Genomic DNA, 6,902 nt, shown 5'->3' on the forward strand with positions numbered 1-6,902 from the left:
GGGTTCCACAGCTGGAAGTAGAGAAAGGGGAGTTACCGTCAATCCGAAGGGACCGGGAGGCATAGGCACAGATGTGGGATCGTGTCAATTGCACACCGCAGGTAATCAATCATGTAAAGCATATGACGCGCTAGAGGTATATGGCAGCATTTGGCTTCTCTTTACAACAGGGTATCGCCCATGAAGAGGATTTCCTTGGAAGTACAGATGCAGGTTATAAGCCTTGCAAAGTCGTCGACGATGCAGGAATATATTAACAAGCTGCAGGCTCTTCAGCAGGAAGTTCTTTAGGTTGGGAAGGAGATATCATCAGAGGACATGGCCATAACGTTGCTGTCACACTTGCCCTCTCAGTACTCAGCATTTTACTCGTCTTTGATTACTAGTGGGGCAGGCTCAGCACCATCACGTGGGAGGAGCTTGTGCCCATGGTCTTGGACCAGGAGGAACGATTCACGAACCCTCCTCAAGCTGGAGGTTCGGAGGCCTTAACTGGCCAACGGTCGAAAGGCCGTAACACTAGCAAAGGGAAGGCTTCATCGAAGAAGTCTTTTGAGAAGAAGTCCGCTGACCACGAGAAACTAAAGGCAGAGAGGACCTGTAATGATTGTGGCGAGAAAGGCCACTATTGGAGGCAGTGTCCCAAGCGGAAGACCGAGAAGGGTGAAGATTCCTCAGCTGCAATCATGAAAACTTTGGCTTTTGTGCACCTGGAGGTGATGGACACTGATGTTTCATTTTCTTCAGGCAGGGAGGAGATCGGAGGAACGGATACTCGAGAGTGGATTCTAGACAGTGGTGCTTCCAGGCACATGACTCCTTTCCGTTCAGATTTACAGGATCTCTGCAAGTATTCTGGTCACATTTTTACTGGTGATACATCCACTATCCCAGTTCACAGTGAGGGCAGGATGGAGATAGTTCCCGATGGCAGAGGGTGGAAGCATTCCTCCCAGGTGTTGTATGTTCCGTCACTTGGTTTTCATCAGTTGTCAGTGCACCAGGTTTGCAAGACTGGCGCACGGGTGGAGTTTGATGAGCATTTTGTTGCTTTCCGGGACAAAGCAACAGGCTAGGTAGTTTGGAAAGGCGGAGTGGAGAATGGAGTTTACAAGCTTTTAGCACTCTCTCTCCCAGGTCCTCAGGTTTGTGATGAGTGGTAGTCTGGTAATGGCCACTTAAGTGTGGATATGCTGCAGGTGCAGGCTTTCTAGGACCAGATGGTGGATAGCTTGCCAGTAGATGGCAGCAGTTGGCAGGAACTCTCCAGTACTGATGTTGGTGGTTCTTGTGTTAGTTAGTCAGAGGAAACTGAACAGGTAACTTATGCTCTGATGTCTCGTAGTATTCGGGACAAAGAACCTTTTGTAGTTGAGGATGGTCTTTCCACGGGGACCTTTGGGAAAGCCAAGCAGGTGGCAGTTGATTACTTACAGAAGGAGGTGGTTTCTCCAGGCTTTGTGGTTCCGGATTCAGAGGAGGTGGTTGACAGGTTTCAGAAGGCCTTGTGTGGTCTTCAGCAGGTTTCCAGGACTTGGTTTTGCACCGTAACAGGTTTGTGATGAGTGGTAGTCTGGTAATGGCCACTTAAGTGTGGATATGCTGTAGGTGCAAGCTTTCCAGGACCAGATGGTGGATAGCTTGCCAGTAGATGGCAGCAGTTGGCAGGAACTCTCCAGTACTGATGCTGGTGGTTCTTGTGTTAGTCAGTCAGAGGAAACTGAATAGGTAACTTATGCTCTGATGTCTCGTAGTATTCGGGACAAAGAACCTTCTGTAGTTGAGGATGGTCTTTCCACGGGGACCTTTGGGAAAGCCAAGCAGGTGGTAGTTGATTACTTACAGAAGGAGGTGGTTTCTCCAGGCTTTGTGGTTCCGGATTCAGAGGGGCTGGTTGACAGGTTTCAGAAGGCCTTGCGTGGTCTTCAGCAGGTTTCCAGGACTTGGTTTTGCACCGTAACAGGTGTTGATCCTTGTGAGCAGTGTGATGCCTCTTTGACTCAGAAGCAGAATGGTTCATTGATCTGGTTGATGGACACCAGATTGGACGAGAGCTTCCTGATGAGGCACTTGAGCTCATGGTTGCGGATGACTCTTTGGGAGGCAGGATTTGCGTTTCCTGCGGTTTCTGTGGCATGCGAAGGATCATGGACTCTTGTACACAGGAGGGGGATTGATTGATGGAGTCCGACTTCACGGTTGGAGTGACTCCGTTTGGGGAGGAGATCCGGACACGAGGAGTTCTACTTCAGGCCCAGGAGCAGTTTTTTGGAGGAGTAAGAGGCAGTCATCTTTTGCCTTGTCAACGACAGAGGCAGAGTACCGGGCTGCTTGTGATGCTGCTTGTGAGGTGGTGAGGTTGCTGATGACATCTTGCTAGAGTTCTGTTCGACGGAGGACAGTACGGTGGACCTCTTCACGAAGTCGCTATCTCAGGATTTGCTCAGGCGGCACCCCAGCTCCCTGTGGTTGGTTTCACAGCCAGGAGCTGAGAGGGGGTGTTAGAAGTCATCTCCTGTCTTTATGTCGACACCACGGCCTTTGTTGTGGGTTTGCCCGCCCTTTTTAGGTGTCTTATCATTTTTCCTCACTCCCCATATTTTCCCCCCATTTTTCCCTATTTTTCTGTGGCATGGGAGGCAGTCTTTGTAGTGGCACGAGGACCTAGAACTTGGCCGACTGCATCTGTGGAGACACTGGAGGTGGCCGACTGCTATGCACATGTCGTGGACCTCCTTGATGCTCGCCGACCCCCCCTGCTGGCCGACTATGCATTTCAGCAGTCGCGGGTTTTTTGTGTCCTGTCGACTGCCCTACAGCAGGCCGACTGCTGTTGGGGGGTCATATAAAATTGCCCCCAGCCCCCTTGTCACCATTGTATCAATTCCGGGATCTTCCTTGTGTATATAGAGCAAAGTTACACGCCTCTACCTCTCTATCTCTTGTGCTGTTATTTTCTGCATTGCGTTTTGCTCTTGTGTTCCCGGATCGGTCATAATCTCCGCTGCGTATTCTGACAAGTGCACCCTGCATCACACTTATGTCCTAATTATTGTGCTTTCGTAGTTCTAAGTATTAGGTTAGTGATTCTTCTGCCCACGAGCTGCTTATGTTGTTGGCATATGTCTTTATATAGCCAGTGCTTGTTTCACAAGATTTCACCAGAGTTTTAGGAGACCTGCTCTTTGCAGATCTATCACTATGGAGCTCAGAATTGAGCATACAGGAAGTAGTGATTGTTTTCCCTTACCTAAGGTTAACTCTGTCGATCCATTAGAACTACGCCTTTTTTGGGTGCCTTCTGGTCGAGGCGAACTTCTATGTCCAGGTGGTGGTCCCGCTTTGCGTTTGTGTTCCGCTTTGCATTTGTGTTCCACTCCCACTCATTTTGATGTTGAAGTTGCATCATTTCTTTGCTGCCAAGTGTTTGCTGACAGGGAGTGCCACAATTCAAGACCAGTTCATCAGCTTCTCACAGCTTGTTGGTGGCGACCTTCGTATTTTGGACGCCATCAGCCATGCTTGACAGGTGGCGAGGATTGAACTTGATTACTCGAGTTCGAAAGAGCCTGATGACCCACACGACATGAAGGCAAGATACCCCCACCTCTTTTTCTTCTTCATCATCAGCTTTGTAGCAGAGCAGGGAATTCATAGGTATATGCATTGCGACGATGACCACCCTATTGCTTCTTGGAGTAGTGCCGAGTGGTCCTATCTAGTTGCATGCATCTGAAACTGTCAAGCTCCCAAACTAACAGACCTTGCGATTAAGCATAAGCAAAAAGGAAAACACGCATAAACAAAAAAGAAAACACTAGCATCTAGCTCACCGCCCAACCATAGAGTCGTTCAGGCTCATGTCACCAGCCTGGACATTTCCCAGTCTGAAAGGGGTCTGGTGGACTCCAGGATGTTTAAATATTTGGAAAGTACAAGCTTTGGGAATGGGGGATTATCCTAGAATACAGAGGACCACACTCCTAAAATTTAGGAAAGTTGCTATTTTTGGCCCGACTCTGATGGAAATTCTGTTCGCGTCATTACATCTGGAATTGAGCAGATACCAAGACTTGGCAAAGTGCCTATGACAGAAAGTCTACCAGTTGGGATATTTTTGGAGATAAAGTTTATGGAAGGACCCATCTCTTAGATTGGGACATGTGGCAAGGAGGTGGACCAAAGTGAGACAAGTGGCCTGACACTTGTTAGAAAGTGGATCAAAGTGAGACAAGTGACCTCACACTTGTCACTTCAGCTATTGTGTGGCTCTCCACTTGTCATCGTAGCGTTCTCATACCATTTTAGCTCATGGGAGGCCCAAATCTATAAATTGGAGCCCTCTCTCTTCATTAATGGAGGCTCTCTTGCTGCACACTAGCCTCTACCACCGTTACAGGCTGCCCTAATGATGGCTACTCTCTTTCTCTCTCTCTTGAAGGCTGCCCATGAAGAATACCGGCTGTTGGGACTGTTTTGGAGGCTTCCATCGCGAAGAAATACTGAAGGCAAGGGTATTTAATCATTTATTATGATTTCTAGCCATTGTACTTGTTGCACCAGCATTTGTACTTGCTGTACCTGTTGTACCAGCCATCGTATCGATTGTATCAGCCACTGTACTTGTTGTACTAGTCATTGTACTTGTTGTACCAGTATTTGTACTTGTTGTACCAACCATCGTACCGACCGTACCAGCCACTATACTTGCTGTACTAGCCACTGTACTTGTACTAGCCATTGTACTTGCTGTATCGACTGAATGGAGAGTTGTACTTACTGTACCAGCTCTATTGCATGAAGACTCGTGGTTTTTGGGGAAGAATCAGTACCCGCACGGAGGTACATGGATTATATTGTTGGCTCGGCATTTCTACAGCCTATGTTCCGGCTTGGTAGCCTTGTGTTGGGTTGTGTTATGGCATTTGTATAGGGATAATCCGGCATCTCTCGTGGGGAGAGTAAGGCCCTCAAAGCTTGTACATGATATTATTCTCCTTGGATAATAAAATACTCCAAGGGGGGGGGTCGGCCCATTCCGGCCTCTATGCGGTGTCACACGTGCAAGCTCCATTTTCAGCATTTGTGGATGTTTTGTCCAGCTTTATGTTTTATGCAAAGTGATGATGGATATGTGTTAAGGCTGTGGCCATGTTTAAATGTTTTAATATGCATTGATGGTATCAACAAGTGTGTCAAAGGCCCTAGTTCCCTGGGCACCCGCCGTGAGTTACATTGGTATCAGAGCATAGGCTTTCTTGGAAGCGAAGGCTTCCTTCTATCAATAAGGAAGAGAAAAGATCTCAAGTGGAGACCACACTTACCATCATTGCTGTTAAGCATGGCCAGCCGCTTCATAGCTTATGAAGCAAGAGCATGAGCAGTAGACAGCTTGTTGATCTAAGGATTTATGAATTCACAGAATTTTATTGTGGAAGTGTGAAGTTGGCTTTATGTGCACACGTTTAGCACTCTTTCCATATGGATATTGTGGATTATATTATCAAGCTTACAGGCAAGCTATATGGAGATATATCTCAGGATATCTTAAGGATATGGTGACAAGATATTTCTTTTGGCTTCATGACCAACCTGGCAAAGAAAAGCTAAGTATACTTTGAGTTTGCAAAGTTGGTGCTTTGGCTATTTACTATGAAGTGTTTATGATGTTCACTAACCCTTGTATAGCTATGCAAGGAGAAAGGTGGTGTTGTTTGCCTTGAGATGGTTTCAGGGAAACATTGTTTATGGCTCCCTTTAATGGGATGAATTCTTTTCATGGCTCTCTTTATTGGGATGGATTATATCTATGGAGATTTCTTTCTTGGACGAGATTTATATAGATATTAGGCTTCACAAGCAATTTCTATGGACGAATCTGTCCGAGTTTATAGAGAAGAAACCTTTGGTTATCTCATGGATATGATGCTTTTATGGATAAAGTCCACCTCTACTCCAAGGTGTGTGGTTAGCACAGAGTATGTGGTAAGAGTTATGGTATACAAGGATTATGGTATACAGGTCTATGGATTCTTGGACTTCTTTTCTATGGATTTGGATCCATCCTCAGGTTTATGGATTATGTTTATGACTCCCTTTTACAGGGATGGATTATTCCTTTTGGCTCCCTTTATTTGGGATGCATTGGACTTATGAAACTCATGATTCACATACCCTGTGTAGTGTTCTCTTGTCCTACGTGCTCTCTTGAAGATTGTTTCTACCATGTGAGGGTGGAACAATAGAGAGCAGATGGAAGGGAACATGGGCACTTCAAAGGGTAGTGACAAGCACAACATACCATGTGTAGTGTTCTCTTGCCTACGTGCTCTCTGGAAGATTGTTTCTACCATGTGTGGGTGGAAGGGAACATGGGCACTTGAGAGGGTAGTGTGAGTTGGTGGCCGAAATGCCTACAAACTATTGGTGGCCGAAATGCCTATAAACTATGTGTAGCAGAAATGCTTATGGAACACTAGGTTATCTATGCCTGCGAAACGAGCGACGAGTGATTGTTTTATCTTGTTACTTGAGCCCACCTCTCATCCAAGGTGTGTGCTCAGAGTACCAACACAGAGTGCAAGTGGTAAAGTGGACATGACGGGACTTATGTCTATGCCAAGGGTCATGTGGACCGATGTCTTGTTGGCAGGAGACTTATTTTGTCTCGCACATTTATCTTGGCACATGATTATGATATCTGGACTTATGGGACTGTTTTGTGTCGCCCATTTACTTGGGACATGGATTATGATACCTGGACTTATGGGACTGATTCGTCTCACCCATTTATCTTGGGACATGATTATGATATCTGGACTTATGGGACCGTTTTTGTCTCGCCCATTTATCTTGGGACATGATTTTGATATTGGTATTATGGAGACTTATTTAGTCTCGCC

The sequence above is a fragment of the Cibotium barometz genome, chromosome 21, assembly GCF_041138505.1.
Source record: "Cibotium barometz isolate CiBa-2024 chromosome 21, ASM4113850v1, whole genome shotgun sequence".
NCBI lineage: Eukaryota > Viridiplantae > Streptophyta > Polypodiopsida > Cyatheales > Cibotiaceae > Cibotium > Cibotium barometz.